The sequence below is a fragment of the Alexandromys fortis genome, unplaced genomic scaffold (genome assembly GCF_014885135.2).
Source record: "Alexandromys fortis isolate MF-2015 unplaced genomic scaffold, M_Fortis_MF-2015_v1.1 scaffold_31, whole genome shotgun sequence".
Lineage (NCBI taxonomy): Eukaryota > Metazoa > Chordata > Mammalia > Rodentia > Cricetidae > Alexandromys > Alexandromys fortis.
In genome coordinates, this window is record NW_026067974.1 from 8,300,458 (window position 1) to 8,320,708 (window position 20,251).

Below are 20,251 nucleotides of genomic sequence, written 5' to 3' on the forward strand. Positions count from 1 at the left end.
TGAGAGATTGAGACACCCAGGAGGGCCTTCTACTAGAAGGTCCTGTTCAGGCCTGGCAGGGTGAGGGGCAGCTGAGTTCTGGGAGCTGGGAATGTCTCCTGGCCAATCCACAGTTCTTCAGCAGAGGCCTTCTCTTAGACCACAAATGAATGTGAAAGTAGGGAATAAAATGCTGTGGCCCTCCTACTCTGGAAGGACAATGTTGCAGAGCCTTCTCCCGTTGTTATCACTGTTGCATCGTTTATTATTATTATTATTAATGCTAATATTATTATTATTTTATGTCGTGTATGTCTTCTCCCTTGTTCTCTTCCCGACATTCCAAACCAGGCCCCTTCCTACCTCCGGGGCTGCCTGAGCCTACTAGAACCTTCCCTTGGTGTGAAATTTTGTGTCCTGTACAGAGTGACATCAGAAATAAATGTTTGGTTTCTTGTGACCGTCACATCGTGTTTTTGTTGGAATGTTGACGTTAAAAGATACGAACAAGTGCCGCCCTGTGTATACGCTAAGCACCCTCGTGGATTTGGCCTCACAATGAAGTGGTTTTTTTTTTTTTTGTTTTTGTTTTTGTTTTTGCTTTGGAGGCTCCAATGGGAATTTCTACCTCAGAGGCTTCCAAATCGTGGTAACTGGTTTGTTTTCCCTTTGGAGTGGATAGATTTTGTTTGAGGCTTTAAAAAAAATTGTTTCCCCTCCAGTCCAAAAATGGATCGCAAGGACTGGAAGGGCTGATCCCAGCCCCCAATGGGGGTGTGTGTTTCATTGTAAGACACCAGAGGCTCGAGGAGAGCAAAGTCTTTCATACCGTGATTTATTTGTCATAAGCAAATAAAATGCAGTTAAGCTGTCTCCTTTTAGACAGACAGCTCTTTGGTTATTAAAGTTCGAGGGAGAACTCCACGAGGCCGGCCTCTTTCCTTCCCGCATAAGAAGGTATCGCTTTCCTCTGAGGTGTTTAAGACTTTAATGAGTCTAATTTTTTGCACAGATGTTTCTGGGTGTTTGCAGGTTTTCAGAGTATTTTTATATTACAAAGGAACTAGCCGGTGCCATAGCTCAAACTCTGACAAGCAAATAGATAATCAAGAAGACAAATGGCCTCTTTTGTGAAGCCCTGCTCCTGTATTAATTTTCATTTTCTTTCTCATAGAAAGTATCGAAAGTAAGGCTGGGGACCAAATAGCTGTCTGTATCTGAGATCCCAATTACCCCTAGAATGGAGTGGGGGAGGGGAAGGGGTCCAGGTGATTCTCACAAACCTCTGTCAGCTTTGGGTCACTTCCGTGCAGTACAGGCAAGAAGTTCGAAGGTCTGGAACTCTAGCCTTGGGGTCCATGGTCCAGTAAAGGCCTAGGGTGCAGCCACATTCTTCGCTAAGAAGCTCCAGGCTCCACAGTGAATATACAATTAGAAGTCGTTTTGGTTTTTGTTTTTGGCCTTTTTTTCCCCTTTGGTCCCATTTCTTTCCAGAAAATAAAGAGCCAATACCATTCTCATGTTTGACTGTTGTTTATTTTGCATTTCTTTGTTTAGCCTGTAAGGGTAGCGGGAGTCTGAGGAAGGCCAGAGAACCCATTGGGCCAGTGTCCCCAAGGCAGTAGAATTGCCCATTAAAATGCAACCAAGAGATTAGTTAAAAAAAAAAATTAAGAAAGAAAGGAAAGAAGGAGGAGGAAGGAAGGAGGAAGGAAGGGAGGGAGGGTTGTCTGTAGACCTGGAGGAGGATGAGTAGCCTTGTTCCCGGTGTGGTGTGATGTTTTAGTTTTGAGGCAATAAGACAGCCCTTAGTTGAGGGGGGAAAACAGTTCTTAAAAACCATAAGGTCTCCCCCCAGGAATGTCTCTAAAGAATCAAATCAAAGCTGCTCCTTAGAAGGTATGAATAGAATCTTAAAAGAAAAAAAGAAAGAAAGAAAGAAAAGAAGAAGACGACGACAACGACGAAGATTTCTATGGCGCTTAAAGTTCACAGCCATTCTGTGCAGACAAGAGCTAAGAAAAATGTGAGAATTATACAGACAACCATTAATCACTTCTTTTCTTTAAATACGTATCCTCTCTCCTTTGTTATTATTCAACAGCAAATCTCCGCAGACCGGCTGTTGAGGGAAAAAAGTCTTAGCCGCCTCTCCCAGATCTGCAAGGGGGAAAAATTTTGGAACCATAAAGTTGAAAACTTTTTTCTCTCAGTTTGGAAGAAGCTTTTCGTCATGAATGGGAGCAGCGGAGCTCTGGCGCTCAGGCGAGAGCAGGCAAGAGGTACAGAAGGTAACAAAGCCCTGGCTTGGGTGACTTTTTCTTTTCTTTCAAATCATTTTATGGGCTGTCTTTTACAAGTAAAAGGAAAAAAAAATCTCACCTCGTCCTTTTTCTTTTTCAACTATCTTTGTGGGGTTTTTATGGTGGCCACTTGGGCAGATTTGCTGGAGTTTATGATGACTGATGTTTGGAAGAGCGAGGGAGACAGAGACGGAGAAGGAGAGAGGCCTGGACACCTGGAGAGTGTTTGAACTGGTTGGGACAGAGGTGTCAGGGCCCTGAAAAACACCAGGGAAGAAAGCTGTTGGCGAGACTTTTCAGAAGTGCTTTCTGGTTTTTGAAAAATGCAGGCGGGCTTGGTGGAGAGCTTGTATGTGCGTGTGCCAGCCTGTGTCTAGAAAGGTACACACTCAGTGTATTCCTGGGACTCTGATTGTCTATACTGTTTACCAGTGACATGTTGTCTCGGCAGCCTCCTGGAAAAATGGAATCCAGCCTTGGAGCCGGTAGAAGTGGATGCAATTGGGTTTTCTTCTGGTGTCTAGCTTGGGATTCTAGACAAATCTTCTACTCTCTAAAAAGGAGAAGCTGCTCAGGGCCAGGTGCTCTGACAGAGAAATTCTCTTTTGTCCTTCCTCCAACCTCCCCACTCCCCCCCCCCCAACTCCAGGCCTCCTGGAGCCTCAGTGTTCAGTTCCCTTTCTTTTCGCTTCTGGGCTTGGGGGCTCTGTTCTTTCTCCTGGGGCCTTACTTCTCGGGCTGAGGCATCAGTGGACTGGCCTCAGACCTGAATGTGCTGGCCCCTTTTCCCTGAGGCCTCACTTGGCGTTTGGAGGCGGGAGGTTGGCAGGATAGAGAGTTCATGGAGAGGCCACGTTTTCTAGGCGATTAGCTTGGTATTAGAACCACAAAATGACCTCGGAAGCCCCTTGACCTCTCTGAGACTGGACATTGTGCTAGCTCTTGCTTCCTGCCCCAGAGGGAAAGTCACACCTCTTCAGGGAGGGGTTCCAGTTTCTCCACCCCCCTAATTGTGCCTAAATCCTTTGCTATCTCAGAATTTCTGGATCATTTTTCTGTTGTTGGGGATTGGGAAGGAAAGTGTCTTTCTGTTGCTGGTTTGTTTGTTTTGTTTTTAAGTTAGCCCAGAAGTCCTATGAGAGACAGTAGGGTGTAGGGTGCTAGTCTGTCTCTTTGAAGCCCCTTCCCTAGGTTGGGCTTCAGCCTCCTCTCCTGCCCCTCGGCCATTGGCACCTCTCCTTTTTAGCTTTGCCTAAAGCAAACTGAAGGAAGAGTTACTAAAGGATAGCTGAGGTTAGACAGACTTTGTCTGTGGGACTGTAGACCATCAGCTCTCCTGAGCTGGGGAGAGAGGAACATCCTCTCCTGGGGCCTTACTTCCCAGGCCTCTCTCTCTCTCTCTCTCTCTCTCTCTCTCTCTCTCTCTCTCTCTCTCTCTCTCTCTCTCTCTCTCTCTCTCTCCTCTCAAAATCTACAGTCTCAACCCATTTACTGAAGTTCCTTTGTTTTATAATCACCTTTATCTCCTGTGCTCCAAACTTCCATTTCTAAGTTCTTGGATACCTTAGCAACCCTTAGCACCTGGAGGAGAAAGAAATGGAAGGAGGGCTGTTGCAGGTTGACCGCTTCCAGGACCCATTTCGCTGTGCTAACCAAAGTTTGCAGAAACTTTTCAAGTTAAGAGACAGATGGAAGATTTGCTAAGGGGGGGTGGGAGCTAGATCCCAGACCCCTCTCTAATCACTGCTTCATCTTGCACTCGGCAGCACCCCTCAAAAGGGAGGAAGCAAGGAGGGATGGAGCGGGGGAGGGAGAGGTTTTCCAGTTCGGAAGAGGAACAGCTCTCCTTAAGAAAGGAAGAGACTGGGCTTGGCTGGCAAATGTGTAAGGAGTTTCTGGCTCACATTGTATAAATATTTGCCTGTAATTTGGGGACTCTTAGACAAGAACTACCTGGAGTGTTGGCCTTTTCTTTGTCCTTGGGTAGCATAAGAATTGGGGCCTTGGGAAGGAAAGGGGTGAGCAAAGAGGCAGTCTGGGCGGGCCACTTGGATATTGCAACTGTCTGGGGCTTGGAAGCTAATTGTAGGCCCTCTCTAGGCACAAGTGACAAAGACCTAGTCATGTAGAGCTTCTTTAAACTGTTCTCGAGATGGAGAATTCTGGGGTACACCAAAAAGGTCTACAATAAGAGGGACAGGCTGGGGTTCACCAAAGGCTGCTTTTATTCCCCAGGTTCTCCGCATAAGACTCCCCTTTCTCTCATTTCCAGATCTAAACCGTTTTGGAACTGACAGTTGCTGGGCTCACTTTCCACAGCTTTAGCCCCCCCCCCCGGGGGGTGAGGCCTTCCAATCTTTTGACCTCACCCCCCCTCGCAGCGCCCCGTTCCCTGGGACCTTTGCACTCCCTCGCTGACTTCTGTGGCCTGCCTCCCAGCCAGGGCAGGAGGCTGCCTAGTCCCACTAGGGCCCTGGAGGCGGCCTCTACGCCTGGTGGGTCTCCTTGGGAAGCGGTGACTGCTAGCGGGTTTGATTGGAACACGGAGTTGGGAAGTTTCCCAGCATGAGTTGAGCGCTGACGGATTTGTGATCGGCCATAAAACCGGCGCGTTCAGATTCGTAAATCAATCTCGCTTTTTCTCAGTCTAAACGTTCGCTTTTATCGGCAGCAAGAAAGCGCTCAGCTCGCGCTCGCTCCGGTGCTTGTTTATTTGAACGTGGACATTTCCCAGGATCCGAAGAGTGTGCGCACTTTAACAACCTGGCTGTCTTCTCGCTGTCGCAGGGCCCTCCTTTTTCTTGTCCTTAAATATAATTTCTCCGTTTTAAGGATTGCTATCTTCGGTTTTAAAGATTGACATTTACTCATGTTCCAATGTATTCATTTATAGTCTCGAACCCCCCTTTCCCTCCCTCTCCCTATCTCCCTCCCCCGTTTGTCTTTGGAAAGAGAGCATTTTCTTTTTAATGGATTTGTAGCTAGGGACCTTGTAGACTGTTGCCCTCGCAGGAGAGGGGAGCAGGCCTACATCAGCACCAGGCTGAATTCAATACCAGTCTGTGTTCAGTATCTGGAAAATCAAAGGCGACTACCCCCCTCACAGAGTCTGGGTCCCGCCGGCGCCCCCTCCCCGTGGGGCTGGGGCAGGATTCCAGTACTTTCCGCAGGGGTCCTGCTGCCTTGAAATCTCCGTGGAACACGTGGGGGAGACTATTTCTTTGGGGCGTGTTACATGAAAAGGTCCTCAACCTTCTTTGAGTCGCTTTTGGTTCAGACCCTTTTAAACAAACCAGTGGAGGCCCCTCATCCCCCATCCCCCGGCTTGCCTATCCTTTTGCCTTTATTCTTCCCCATTACACGGATGCCCTGTCGGCCTGCTCGCAGCTATCCCAGAGCTGTTGAAGTAGATAAGGCTGAGAATGCGCAGCGCTGGGCTTCTTAGGAATGTCTTTCTATTTCCCTTTGCACCCCCCCCCCCCAACTATGGACTCAGATTCACTTATAACTTGTGAAGTTTGGGGTTTGTTGGTTTTGTTTATTCTTGTAGGGAAAGACTCCGTACACGTGCCTCCCCCATGGATATCTCCCGGTCAAATGTTTAAGACTATAACGTATTTCATCCCTATGTTTTACTCATTGATCAATCTCCATTGTCTGTTGATTGGAAGTCCAGGACACTAACACCTAGGAAATACAGAGCCTAGGCTGCCAGGCAGGCTTTGAAGCTTTTCTTCCGGTTTTGTTCGCTGTTGTTTCAGCTCCCTAGTTACCTTCATTGGTGGATTTCAAAGACTGAGATGGGATTGACAGAGGTAGAGTCTGGGTGTCTACTTCTTTTGTATGGAATCCTTGGACGCTAGGTCTTTGTCTCGGTAGCCTATTATCAAATTGTCAGGAGCATTTCGTTCCCTAAGGTAACAGTGCTACACTGCAAAGTCCCCCTCCTGGTTATTCTGTATCCTCGGAGCTCCAGAATCGTCCCCTCACCTTGGGTGTTCCTGACCTTTCAGAGGTACACTACAAAAGATCCAAAGGTGAATCTAAACCCAAAGAAGTCCCACTCTTGCATATAAAGTGGCAAGACTTGCACAGAGTTGTCCTGTTCCCTTGGGTTCCCTTGATACACCGTTGATGAGTTAGACCCGAGTGAGTCCTGCTCAAATAAATACTCCAGGAGTAGGGGACAGAATGGAGTTGGAAGGGGGAATTTCAGTTCTAAAGGATACAAATAGGAAGCTGAGAAAATTCAGGGGCTCGGAGAAGGTCTCTATGCCCACCCCACCCCCACCCTGACGCCCCTGCAGACTGTTCTGCACCTCTAGGAACTAAGCAGAAGCAGGAAGAGAAGGGAGAGAGGAGAGGTGGGCTGTGGGTAAGTGTGTGCCTGTGGGGGTAGGGAACTATAAGCAGAATAGTGTAGATGTGCTTGTGGGAGAGAGACCTTGCTACTATTCCATTGGTGGGTTGGGGGGAACCTATTTTACAGGAAAATTTCTCCTCCTGAAGGGGAAGGTCATAGTGGTCCTTTGAGCCTGAAATCGAAAGACCCCCTTCCCCCTCCCGGTCACGTGATTCATTAAATAATTAATGCCGAGGTTGCAGAATAGATATGTATTCGTCAGGAAAATCGCAGGCTCGGTCTCCCTGTTTCTGACGTCCAATTCAACTGTCCTTTGAAAAACAAGCCTGTACCCTGAGAAAAAAAGAGAGAGAGGGAGAGAGGGAGAGAGAGAGAGAGAAAAAGGAAGGGAGGCATCAGTAAAACAGCCCCGCAGCTGGAGCCACACCGCGGGCTGGGGTACTGTAAGTAGAAGGGATTTCTCACTACCTACCGCGCCTTATATGTCCATGTAAATTTATTGTTTGTTATTAATGTTATTGTCGTAAAATGTGACAAATAGCCGTCTTCATTTCCTGCCATTTCTCTTCACAGGATGCTCTGTGTTTATACCCATTGAGGCATTGCATAGAGATTTTAGGAATATTCCTCTCTCTCTCTCTCTCTCTCTCTCTCTCTCTCTCTCTCTCTCTCCTCCTCTCCTCTCCAACCTTTCTTTTTCTTGATTTATAGCAATATGGGTGTCAGCTTCTCAGCCAGCATGCCAACCATTGTGTGTGTGTATGTGTGTGTGCATGTGCACGCGCACGTCTGCATGTGTTTGTGAGTGAGTTGTGTTGTTTATGGCCATGTCTTCGATAAATCATTTCTCACAGAAAATGATGTAGAAGCTGGGCTGGTTCCGTGGCCGGGAGAGAGCCGCTCTTAGAGGCACTTCCTCCCTCTCTGCTCTGCTCCCAGGAGTTGGTTATTTCAGACGATTTACAGTAATACATCAGCAGTTAATATGAAAGCTCTATAGCTGGAGGTCTTAAATTACAGCATCTGTGATTATCAATTAAGATGAGATTTGTATAAATTTGGTAAACCAGAAATGCCTCATTGGCATATAAACCCAGTCAAAGATCATGACCTAATAGAAAAATGATATTTGCAAGCCCTATAGAGCCAACATTCCAGCGTTAAATAATGTTGAATTCTGCAGCAGTCCCCTCCAGGAGTTTGGCATCTCCAACTGCAGCCCTGGGTGAATAAACACCACTCTGAAGGCAGAAGGAAGCTGGGGGCAAGAAAGGTGGACGCATGGGAAGAAACTATAGGACTTTAAGGCAAAGATTTTTGTTGCTGGGGGATCCAATAGAAAAGCTGTGCAGTTGGTAGGAGACAGGGGGATCCCATTAGAGTAGCAAAGCTTCACTTCAAGGTTTGGTATGCACAGGGTTATTGAGGGTGGAGAAGGAGCTACCTAATTTGGGGAGACAATGGAGGCTGGCAAAGGGTGAAGGGCAAGGAGAGAAGCTGAAAGCCTTGGCTCCCCACCCTCCAGGCTAACAAAACAAGGAAATGAATTCACACCCCAGGAGCCTTCCTTCGACCTACTGAAACAAAGAAAGTTTCCTGGGCAGTGAGAGACTCTCCTGTGTGCCCGTGTGTGTGTGTGTGTGTGTGTGTGTGTGTGTGTGTGTGTGTGTGTGTGTGTTTGGGGGGCTAAAGTGGTAAAGTGGGAGTTCTCTTAAGTTTTTCCAGAAATGAAATGTTTTAGGAATCAAGTGGTCCTGGAAAGTTGAAGTGTATTCCAGAATATTGGGTGTGTTTCTTTGCCTTAACCCCCAGCCAAAGACTGAGCAATTGGGGTGAAGGTCATGAGTGTGGGATCTGGTAACTTTCTCCTGGTGTTTCATAATGGAGGAGAGGTTTCTGGTCAAGAGAAAAGTCATATGTTGCCTCCTCCTCCTCCTTCTTCTTCTCCTCCTCCTCCTCCTCCTTCTCCTTCTTCTTTTTCTTCGAGTCAGGGTCCCTCAGTGTAGCCCTGGTTGTCCTGGAACTCACTTTGTATACCAGGCTGGCCTCTAACTAACAAAGATTCATTAGTCTTTGCCTCCCAAGTGCTGAGATTAAAGGCGTGCACCACCACTGTCCTACTCAGATGTGGCTTCTTGGGGAGATCCCAGTACTATGCCCCAAACTTGTGATGGATAGGAAGCAAAGCCTCTGCTAAGTCCAGTTCAGTCTGCTGGGTGCTCCTTCCCTGGCTGGAGTCAGGCCAACTGACTTTACAGCCACTATTATCTGTGATATTTAACTCTGCCTGCTAGTGTAAACCTTTGAGCAGGAAAATTAGAGTGTTGCTGTATAGGTGTTAATTATTCATGGCCTCAGTCTCATGGAGTAGCAACACAGGCCCCAGCTCAAGCAGCACCCAGGAGCTTCCTCTACTCTCTGCTTCAGCTAAGAGTTGAGTCCTCGGGCTCTCTTGGCTAGCAGGAGATTTGAGGGTGAAATTTGACTTGAAGAGATTTGGAGTCTGGGTTGAAAGAGATCTTGAGAAAAAGATCAGGCAAAGAACTGAGGGTGGCCGGTGCAGGGGAGCACCTGGGGTGCAGGGGAGCCCCATCTGTTCTGGATAAAAGGGATTGGGAACAGTCTGCATGCAGAGACAACTCAATAGGGCTAGCAGTTGTGGGAGGGGAATGGGAGAAGTATTCCAGAGTTGGGACCCCAAGCCGGCTAGTCCTGTTCTCCACCTACGCGGAAGTGTTAGGGACCCCGGGGTGTGAAATGAGCAATTTTACTTTTCACCTTGGTGTGTGCTCTTACATGTTCATGTGTAAAGATGAAAAAGGTAAATTTACCCTCACTTGGTATCCCAGAATTTAGGCCAGAATCTTGGGGTCACTAAGCAGGGCTAAAATGCCTCTCCTTCCTTAAATAAGAAGGAAAGAGGGTTCAGGTTGCTTTAGAGGATAAAGATCACAAGTGGGGAAGATGGAGTTCTGTTTGGGGGACCCGGGTGGGTCATAGCTAACAAGAGATTGCAGGCAGCCAGTCCTATGAGCCTTCACCCCCATGTTCCCAGCTCTTTCTCTACAATCTCCCACTTTTTCCCCTTGCCACCTTTCCCTATGGGATCTGCCCCCCTCCACACACACACACACACACACACACACACACACACACACACACTTTCTTTTCCCCCATGACTTGTCTTTGTCTCCTCTGGCCCTGGGGAAAGGAGGTGGCACTGTTACCCCTTCCCCTCCTCCTCCCTCAACTCTCATACAGACTTCCCCAGGAGACAAAACAAAGACACCATCCCTTATTACTGTTATATTTCAGGCCCCTGTTAAATCCCCTTGTGCGAGGCCTGGTGCTCCCCGTCCAGGCATCTAGGCCTTTCCCCAAATCAGCAAGTTTGAGAAGACTGTGGTTTTTTTGTTTGATTTAGACCCAAAGCACCCTGTCTCTTCTATCCTGAACCACCACATGCCACCTAGGGACAGAGTAACGTGTAGCTTGGTGGACAGGATTCCTAGAAAGTTGCTGATTTGGTCTTTTCCCCAGCATAGGCTCATGTCCTCTTTCTCTGTACAGCTTGTAGCATCTATCACTATGCCTTTCCCATGCCAGGATGCTGGGCTGCTAATGCTTTAATGACCAGATGAGTTGGATAAAAAGAGGAGAGAATAAGAAGGGAGGGGAGAGAGAGAGAAGGGACACAGCAGGTTCTCTCCTGGATAGGAAGTCAAGGCTGACCTCAAGGACAGGGTGGTAGGAAGGGAGGAGACAAAGGCAAGTCATAGGGGAAAGAGAGTGTCCTCCAGGGACCACATTCTATGGCCACACAACACAGTTAGATGAAGAAGAGGGAAGGAAGCTGCTCATCTCGCCCCTTGTCTCTAGAAGACCCGCTCAGAGACAGAGTATAGGGTCTTCCACAGAGGAAAGGACCCCAAGATAAGGAGGGGGGCCTAAGGAGCAAGCCCAGAAGTGATTCTTGGAGACTTCAGAAGCCCATCCCAGGGTGTCATTCGGATTTACAGAGAAAGGCCGAGGCAGAGTGTGAAAAGACAAAAGGTCTTGTGAGAAAGGGATGGAGACAACAGAGGTGCAGAGACAGACAACACACACACACACACATACACACACACACACACACACACACACACACACACACACACACACGGGAACACAGGAGAGGAGAGGAGCAGAGGAAGAGCCTAAACCCTTTGGAGCCCAGACTCCCTCAGACACCATGAGCCTTTCTTCACCCCTTGTACAGGAAGCCTTCTTAACAGGAAGTTGCTAAAGCTGAGACTGGCTTAGAAACTACTGCCTATAAAGTAGGCCCTTCAAGGCCTTACACCAAGTGGGAAGCATCCGGGGTACCATCTAACATGACAGGGGATGGCCATAATGTCCTGGACACTCTAGTCTCCTCCTCCATTCACCACTGGTATCTTAATCATTGGGATCTTTCCCGAAACAAATGCCTTCCCGGAGGGGAGGTTGAAGCAAGGCTCTCAAAACTGGGAAGAAGAATCCTCCTTCCTCAGCTTCTCTTTCCTCCTGTGGATTTTGCATCTTTTTTTTAAACTCTCTTCCGAAGACAAGGAGGAGTTGGTTTTAGAGAGCTTTCACCTCCAATCTACACTTCTTTCCTTGACCCTCTAATTTAACAAATGATGCTTCCCGTTCTGATCTCCTCCCTCACCCATCTTTCAGGAAAGAAAAAGAAAGGGGAAAGTTCCTACCGGCCTAAGGAGCTTTAGAAGCCTCAAAGGAAAATGGGGGGAAAAAAGAAAAGAAAAAGAGAAAGAAAGCCATCTTTCTGGCTCTTCAGTCCTTTCCAGTACCTCTGTAGCCCAGGCTCTCCTTCCTCCATAGTACCCCAACCCCCTCCTGCCCTGCCCAGGACAGTCTCCCTTTCCCTCCCTTCTCCTTCGGGTCGGACATATGGAACCCATTTCGCTGGTGACATTGAAGAGCCGCCGGTGCGCCCGCCTTCCGCCATGGCGCCCCCAGGCCCCCGCGCCTCTCAGTGGCCCTGTCAGTTGCCACTCTTTTTGCCCAGCGACTCGGTCAACTCTCAGGTCGGGTCTCCGCACCGGCCTGGGATTCCCGCAGCCCGGCGCCTGTCTTGGTGGGACCGCGTCCCGCCGCCTCCGGAACATCCCTGGGCAGGAGCGGTGCGCCAGGCCCTACAAGCGGAACAAAGCCTGGGGCGGGGGCGGGGCGCGGGCTGCCCCCCCCCCCCAGCACGGCAGGGTGCTCCCGGGGCCAAGCGACCAGGATGTGGCCCGTCCTGGCTCATCCCCAGCCGGGACCCAGGGTCCTGGGACTGGCCCTCAGCTCCCGCCTGTCCTCCGCACCCGGCCGCCCACCGAGGCCCATATCCTAGTCTGAGGCCGCACAGGTAAGTGTGCCTTGTTCAGTCCAGCGTCACAGGCCTGGTGGGTGTAGACAGGAGCACACGACGTCCCCTGTCCCCAGTCCGCATCTGAATGCGAGGCAAAGATCAGAGCAACTAGAGGAGGTGGTGTGGGACTGAGAGTGGGGTCCAGCGCCCTAGGGTGTAAGGAGAATGTAGAGGAATGTGGAAGTGTACCTGTGGGTAGTCAAGATCCGACCAGGATTTGGGAAACTCTCAGGTTCAGGACAGATAGAGACTTTGGAGGTTTTTTCAGGGGGAGGTGGGAGCTGTGGGTGCTGAGCTTGGGCCTGGCTCCCACAGTCCAGCTGCCACCGCGGTCCAGCCCTTTAGCACCTCGGAGTTATTTGAAGCTGAAATTACAAGGGCTTGAGTTGAGGCTGGGTGTTAAGCTGAGAAGGTAGGAGAGGGCTTGATTTATGGCTTTCGGAGAAGCTGTGTTTACTATCTGCCTGCTCTGGAAACCAAAAACCAAACAGAGCAAAGGCGGGAGAAGCCCTTTTCCTTGGCGTGGGAGTCGATGCCAGGCTGATGCTTTGGGATTCATTTTCTCAGATGTGGGGAGACCCTGGGCACCACCTCTTTACAGGCGAAGGGTGTGGTGCTTCTGTGAGGCGTAAGGAGTGTGCAGGCAGGCTCACACTCGTGGAGATGTGTTTATGTATTGTGGGAGTAGGTCTGCACACTGGGGCACATGTATGCCTATGTTTATGTATATGTATGTATGCTCCGATTGGGATTTGCTTGGATGCATTACAGTTACATGGAATCAGTTTCTGAGTGACATGGGGAGCCAGGAGTGAGGCTGCTGTCCTCTGGTCCTGGTACTTTGGGATGGGGTAGCTTTGGCTACCATTCTCTGTCCCCTTAAGTTGTTCATGAGGTAGTTTCTCCTGCCTGGCCTTTCTTTCTTCTCAAAGTCAAGCAACAAAGCCTGCTCACCCAGGTCTCTGGCCACTGTCCCTCTTTCCCCCCTAATGTACTGCCTGCCCACACCCACGCTGGCTCATCTTCACTCTGAATCTCTAACTTTGTAGTGGGACACTAAGAATTGAGCAAATGTGGTTAGGTGAAGGGGTGTGGGGGACATGGTGTGGTAAGGGAAATGAGGGGTGATTGGAGTCTGGCTCTTGGGAGGGTTGGATCCTGCCATTACTGCTCAAAATTTTCCTCTCTCTGGATAGGAGGTGGTGGTGGTCAAATGAACACAAAGGTGACCAAAAATAAGGGAACCATGTAGAATGGTGGGGGTGGGGAGAAAAACATTTTGACCCCTAGCTGGTTCCTTCCTTCCGCAGGCCAACCAGTGGCTCCTGTGTTTCTGTCCAGACACCGGCTTTGCCTGCAAATTGTTTTGCATTAAATTTTCTCAGCCACAGAATTATCTTTCCTCGCCTCCAGCTAAACTTGCATTTTTCCACCAGACACTTGGGCCCGGACCAATGAAATCTGAGAGGAAGCGGCTGGGGCCCTAAGTGGCCGTAATTTAATTGATTTTATCATAAATCATCAACTTGATGAAGAACCCGAGGTTTCAGTGAAGTAAATTGATATTAATGGGAGTTTCTTGAAATGCAAACCCACTGCATTGTTGGGGCATCTTGAGCTAGGAAGGTGGCTTCCATGTTTCTCAAGAGCTGGGAGCTCGACCTGGAGCTCAGTGCAGCATGGGGAGAGAATGAAGCTTTAGAGGCAGCTGCCTGCACATGGATCTCTGGGGGAACACAGCAGAGAAAGGAACTTTGTTGGGATGGGAGCCAATTCTGCCTCTGAGGACAGCCCCCACCCCATTGACCATCATGGAAAGGCTGGTTGTCAACTGAGGGGGAGGGGCACCAGGGGAAGCTGGTAGGTGTGTGGGCAGAGGTGGGGGTATGGGGTGAGAAGGCCAGGCTGGTACAATGGGCTCATTGATGCCTGGTTAAAAATTACCAGGTTGAAGCCTTTCTCCTCTAATTATACAAATTAATTATTTACTGCTCGGATTGCTGCATCCAAAAATAGCACTTTTGATTTGGTAATGAGGGTGGAAAACAACCCATCCTCCACTCAGAAGAGGAGCAATATTTCTGTGGGGCTAGAGAAGACCAAGACTGGGCTGTGTGCTCAGTGGTAGGAGAATAAACATGTAAATCCCAAGAGGAAGTATTTTGCATTGATAACAATGGCACTGGCGCATTTATTGTCTGAACTCAGTTTATTATTGCTTGTTGTTACTCATATTTTACATATTTACAGGGCACAGAGCATCACTGATGTTCAGCTTGAAAGAGAACCTTGGAGATCATTTAGTCTAACCCTTCTCCTCCATACAAACACCTTGGATTTAAAGAAGGCCCAAGGAGTGCTCTGTTTCAAGTCACACAGTCAAACAGCAGTGATTAAAGCCTGAGTCTCCTAGTGCTCAAGACTGGGCAAGCACAACTCAAGATCAGCTTATTTCCCACTCTGGGCTTCCCTTTTCTTATCTGATACAATGGCAGAGTTGGACTGGACACCCCAAGTCCTCTCTCCTTCTGTTCTTGGGTACATCTTTGTATCTCCATCCTTTATTAGTTGCTTGGGAGCAACTCCCTGTCTGTCCTGGAGTTCTGTGGACATATGACTGGAGAAGTTACTGCAGGATTTGTTTGCAAAAGTCAGAGTTTGTCTCTGCTTGATCTCTGGAAAAAAAAAAAGTCCTCTCTTTCCAAGGAGTCCCTGTTCTCAACAGAAGGGAAGGGCAGGGTCAAGAGCAATGGTAATAGAAGATTAGGTAGCTGGGTTGAGCTAGGATTGGCATAGGGTTTAAGGAAGATGGGCACTAGCTAGCACCACCAAACAAGACTCTTTTTCCTGTTAGATGCTAAGCCAAGGTTGGAGTTGTCTAGAATTCAGTGTGATGGAGTTCTGAGGTTCCTCCCCTTACCCTGCCCAAGACCTGAATTGTGGGTTTACAGTTTAGAATCTGTGAAAACAGGTGCAGTTTCCCCACCTTTGACCCCTGGACATTTAGACCTTCTATATCTGGCAGAGGGCATATGTAGTTGGCCAGAGCACCATGCTGACTGTCCTTCCAGGGTGACTAGGACAGAGGCCAGCAAGAGAAAGCTCCTGTTTTGCTTTTGCTCTGTTTTCTTTTTTTTCTTCCAATGGCAGAGGCGTAACACTTTGCTGTGTGGAGGGCAATGTCTTGGGGTATTGAGACTATAAGGAAGGTGGAAGGATTGAGGAGAATTCTGGGATGTCCAGGACAGTAAAGCTTGGAATATGGATTCCTCCGAGGCAGGAAGTGGAGACAGTCAGGCAACAACTTCATCTTTAAAATCCCAGGCTCTGGTCAGATAACCCACTCCTCCAAACCTATTTTAAGAGAGAAAGTTATATACATATGACTGCCAGACCCAGACTCTAGCTCTGTCCCATTCTGACTTTGGCATTTTTTATATTTGGAGGCCTTCCACTGATTGGCCATTAGTCCAATGAGTTATTGTCGGCTAAACAGAGGTCACTGGGAGAGAGACATTCAATCTGTCAGGAGAGACCCTGCCAGCCGGCCACACGAAGTGGTCTGAGCCCTTCAGCCAGTTTTGCCACCGTCTCCCTCCTTCCCCCAACATCCTCCCCTAGCCGTCCAGGATTCACAAGTGGCTCCCCCTCTTCGCTCTGCCTCTCCACCCTGCCTACCTTTGTCTTGTCTACACTGGATAGGGGTGGGCTTTGCCAGGACTGAGCTTCTTGATGTCCCTGATTCAGAGACAGATCTTTCATCACCAAAGAGCCTGCCTGCTGCTGCTTCCACTCCAGGTTGTCGTCCTATCATTTCGAGGTTCAGGGGGCTTCCACAGGCACCCAGTAGACTTCCTAGATCCTTGTGGTTGTTCTGTGTCTTTCTGCCTCCCCCCACTCTTATCCTGAGGCAGAGGTGGGGTGATTCAGCCTGGCTTTTCTTTTCTTCTCTCATTGGGGCGGGCTCTCTCGCCTCCCTCCTGGAGTTATCATCAGCTTTGGATACTCGCCTTGGGGGAAAGAGCTCAGCTCCTCTTCTTCCTATGTTTCTTTGTTCCTTCCCACTCAAGCATTTTTAGAGAGCCAGGGACTAGGGAAACAAATGTCTAGTCTACAAAGCCATCTGCATTAACAATCCCCTCCTTTTACAAACCTCTAAGCTTTAAAATCTCCATTAATATTTAAGAAGAGAAGGAGATGTGCGTGAATTCTACAGTACTTGGTGGCTGCCACAGAGTTGGGAGGCCACACTAGAAAAGAGCCTGGGACAGGGAACCCAGACAAGGGTGAGCAAGAAGCAAACTGCTAAATGCCCGCTGCAGCAGCTCCAGCAGGTCCACAGGGCCAGAGAAGTTTTCTGCTGTTTTAACTGAGTCTGGGATTCTTGGTCACCAGAAGACTGAGAGCAGAAATTGGTTTTAAAGGAGCCAGCCCTGTTTGCCCTTACTGAGAAAATTTTTCGTTCTCTCTTTGATGGATTTTTTTTTGGGGGGGGAGGGTGGGTAGAGATAGTCATGCTGAGGTTCCCAAGGGTGGGCAGTGACTAACCACTCAGACGTTGCCTACAGTGCTCTGCCCCTTGCATGACTGAGTGCCTAGTAGGAGTCGGAGAGGAGAGTGCCAAGCTCTCACTGTCTCTAAGGGGCAGAAAGGGAGTCTGTGAAGGATGCCTTGCCCTGTTTTTTTTAAATATACTTATTATTAATTTCTGCCTTTATTAGTTCACATTGGCTATCTGTCTCTCAATTTTTTTCATGTCTCCTCTTTTATCTTTCTCTTCTCCCCTCCCACAAAGTTACCAAGTCCTCCGACTCCAGAAGAAAATTGTTCCCTGTTTGTCTGCCTCTAACTAACCCTAAATCACGCCTGCCTTCTATTCCACCTGCCTTCTGTCAGACCTCAGAGACTACCCTCAGACCCTCTGAGGTCCTCTACCCCAAGCTCCTTTGTCTCTTAAATTTGAAACCCACCACCTGATCGACAAGCCCTCTCACAGCTGCCTGGCTGATCCCCCCTCTGTACCCTGCCACCTCCCAGCTTCACGGGGGCAACTCCCTGTAGCCTAGAAGGAAAGTGCAAGTAAGAAGCCAAAGGAGTATCTAACTGTTCCCCAAGTATTTCAAATGGATGCTGTTTTCACAAATTGATCAGGAAACCTCAGATTCAGCTCCTACCCAACTCGGGAGTGCATATTCTCTGGAATTTTCTCCCTGTTCCTTTCCTGGCTCCCTCCCCCCCCAACATCCTCCTTATTCCTCTTGACCCTGGATGTTCCTCTTCACCCACGAGGGATGAAGAAGGCTTGGGAAGAGAGGGTCTTTTGCTCACTCTGGAGCAGTTTCCACCCCCACCCCCTCAGTGTAATCCGGGCCCCTGCAGTAGCTCCTCTCTGGCCCCCCAAAGTGTCTAGGTGACACCTAAGCTCTTTGGTTATTCCTTTAGGCAGAATTGTGCAGTCCCGAAAGTAACCAGCTACTCCTCCCAGTTTCATAATAACCGTCCCTAGCCAGTGGTGGAAACTTTTAGGTGAGCTCGAGAGTCTGAAACACATTTTTAAAAAACTTTTTATTTTAGGGAACTAGAGAAAAAGAGTTGGTTGTCTAAGTTCCCCGAAGCCTCTGGAAGCACTCTTGGCCTGAGCTGCAGACCCACCAGACCTAAACTTCTTTGGCATCTCACCCTCTAGATCTTTTACCAGAGTTGTTGGGTATTGGGACCGTTCTTCAGGAGGCTCCTGGCCTGAGCCCCAACACTTCAACATATTTTTGTTATTGTTGAGACTATTAATAAACAGCAAAATGGCTCCCAGCTTCTCCACTTAGCCCCTCGACTCCCACCTCCTACTTCCAGCCACCACCTCCCTGAGGAGTCACCAACTCTGGACAGACAGTAGGATGTCAGGTATCCTATCTAGGACTCTGTATGTGACTCCTGTTGCTGAAGGCCACAGGTTCCCTCTGGGTAACAAGCCCCAGGAAACCAATTGCTGCAGCCAATTTGAAGTGATTTGATGGGCTTAGAAATATTGGGGGGAGGTGCTAGAAGCCAGGAGCCCCCCCCACCCTCTCACTCCTAGAGAAGAGCTTTTGAGTGAGGAAGGGGGTAAGAGAACTAATGCTAGAGCCAGACCAAGCCATCCTCCCTGGGAGGGGAGACAATAGTGGGCCATCTCTCACCTTCGTTTTCCCCAGTCCCATCGCCTGTCCTGGTGTATCCAGATGGGAGAAGGCAAAAACCAAGTGTCTCAACCAGGAATTCTGCTCACGGTCCTGGCTGGACGTGTCTACCCGAAGTCCCAGTTTCCAAGCCTTCTGTCCACGTAGAAGAGAGACCCCGGCAGCCTTCCGTATCATCCCCTAAGTCCGGAGTCAGCAGTAATTCAGCCTGCAAGCACTCCAGCTTGAAGAAATGACCTGTGCTTCTTTTTTCTGTCTCTTGCCTCTACTGCCAATGGCTCTTTCCCCACCCCCTGCCCCAAATTTGCAGACAGCTACATTCTTGGCTCCTGTCTCCCTCCTACGGGCCTCCTCCTTGCCTTTGCCTGCCCTGCTCAAACACACCCTAAGAAAACTTTTAGCTTTTGTAGCCTTCTTTTCTTTACTTGTGCCAAGAGTCATAAATCTTGCCACGCAGAGCGTAGTCGGAGTAGGGAAACAAACAGGTTTGCTCTGAGTGATAATAATAATCACCATCATCTTCTCTCCTGTCCGCCAGTACATTTAAGACAAAACCATTGTGAAGTTTTTATCATCTTCCCAGGAGTACAAATGTCCTTTTCACCTCCTAGCCCCTTCTGCTAGTCCCGAGGTGAGAATCTTCACAGGAAAGACTCACTGAAGTTCTCAGAGCCATGCTCCTGACCGGCTGTCTGGAGCTGCAGCTGAACCACAGGGTCTTGCCTTTGTCACCCCTTCAACCCCACTCCCCCTGCAAGATGTTCTGGGCTTTTTAATCATCACTTACCGCTAGTTGTCTGTTCTCAGAAAAAAAAAGAGGGGATGGGGAAAAAAATGTCTGGCCTTGCCTCCTCCCCCACTAGAGACTGGGTTTGGAGATTTGGGGGCTGGGGGTGGAGGATGTAGAAGAAAGAAGGACCAGGGTCTGGAAGGTTCAGCAAGAGGGTCTGAGACTCAGCCAGCAGACTACTTAAAAAAAAAAAAAAAAGTCTCTGTGTGCCTACTGTGAATGAGCACAGGAGGGGCACCCAGCGCCCCTGGCCCAGCCAGGCCAGCCTCAGACTAGGTCTCCAGAGGCCACTTCTTGGATTAGCATAATGGTCCAGTATGAGGCCTGGATGGGGGGGGGCGCAATCTGTGAACTCCACCAGCTTTCTTTGCATTTTGTTCTCCTTTTCCGCTCTGACCTCGATGTAAAAATTTTATCTGTTTTTAAAACAAAACAAGAGAAGACCACTCTCTACTTTCTTTGCTTTGCACTCTTATTTGGGGGAGGGGTACTCGCCCCCCCCCCCAGCGCTCATCACCACAATCACCTTCCCTCCTTATCAGGCATCTATGCTTGCTAAAGGGGGAGAGGTGGGGGGGTGAGCTTGTGTGTGTGTGTGTCTGTGTCTGTGTCTGTGTGTGTCTGTGGTTTTTTTCCCTGTGCAAAAGCAGAGGCCATTGTTACAGAGAGTAGGGCGTACCAGTCTTATAGGGCAACCACACTGTGGCGGCTTGGCCAAGCTGGAGCCCGGAGCTGGATTCTCGGCGAGCCGAGCCTCCCAGCACCTTTCGGTCTGCTATTTTTTTCCTCCGCTCCCCTACCCCTCCCTCCTGCGCACCCCCGCTCCAAAGCCGAGTGAATTGAAGCGGACGCCGCACGGCTCCTCTGGCCGGTCTGCCCCTCGGGCTCCCCAGCCGGGGTGGCTTTGGGGAGGGGGGGGGCGACGCAGCTTTAAACAGTGGTCTTTTTTTCCTTTGCCTTCAAGGAGGGGAGATTTCTCGCCTGCCGCTCGCGCTGAGGCTCGATGTGAATATATATTATGTCTGCCTGTTCTCCCCTCGTCGGTGGCTAAGGTAAGCTGGACTGAAATAGGCTATCAGTTTGTGAATGGCGGAGAGTATGTCTCAATGATTTATGGCCCATATGACTCCAATCTCGGTTCAAGAAGAGTTCACAAGCTTTAAGCTTCCTTCCACGCAGCGACTGACTCTCTCTCTCTCTCTCTCTCTCTCTCTCTCTCTCTCTCTCTCTCTCTCTCTCTCTCTC

General features: G+C 49.2%; 1 protein-coding gene across 6 annotated transcripts in view; it reads left to right on the plus strand.

Annotated features, from left to right (window-relative positions):
- The window catches only part of Hoxb3 (homeobox B3), a 55,285-nt gene that overhangs the window by 28,372 nt on the left and 6,662 nt on the right, over positions 1 to 20,251 (plus strand). For 3 of the 6 annotated variants that reach the window (XM_050156661.1, XM_050156662.1, XM_050156663.1), the window contains exons 2-3: positions 2,084 to 2,270; positions 19,971 to 20,058. The gene's annotated coding sequence lies outside the window, so the exon portion shown is untranslated. Of the gene's footprint in view, positions 1 to 2,083; positions 2,271 to 19,708; positions 19,777 to 19,923; positions 20,059 to 20,251 lie in introns of those variants that run through there. The other 3 variants (XM_050156664.1, XM_050156665.1, XM_050156666.1) reach the window with 3 other exon arrangements.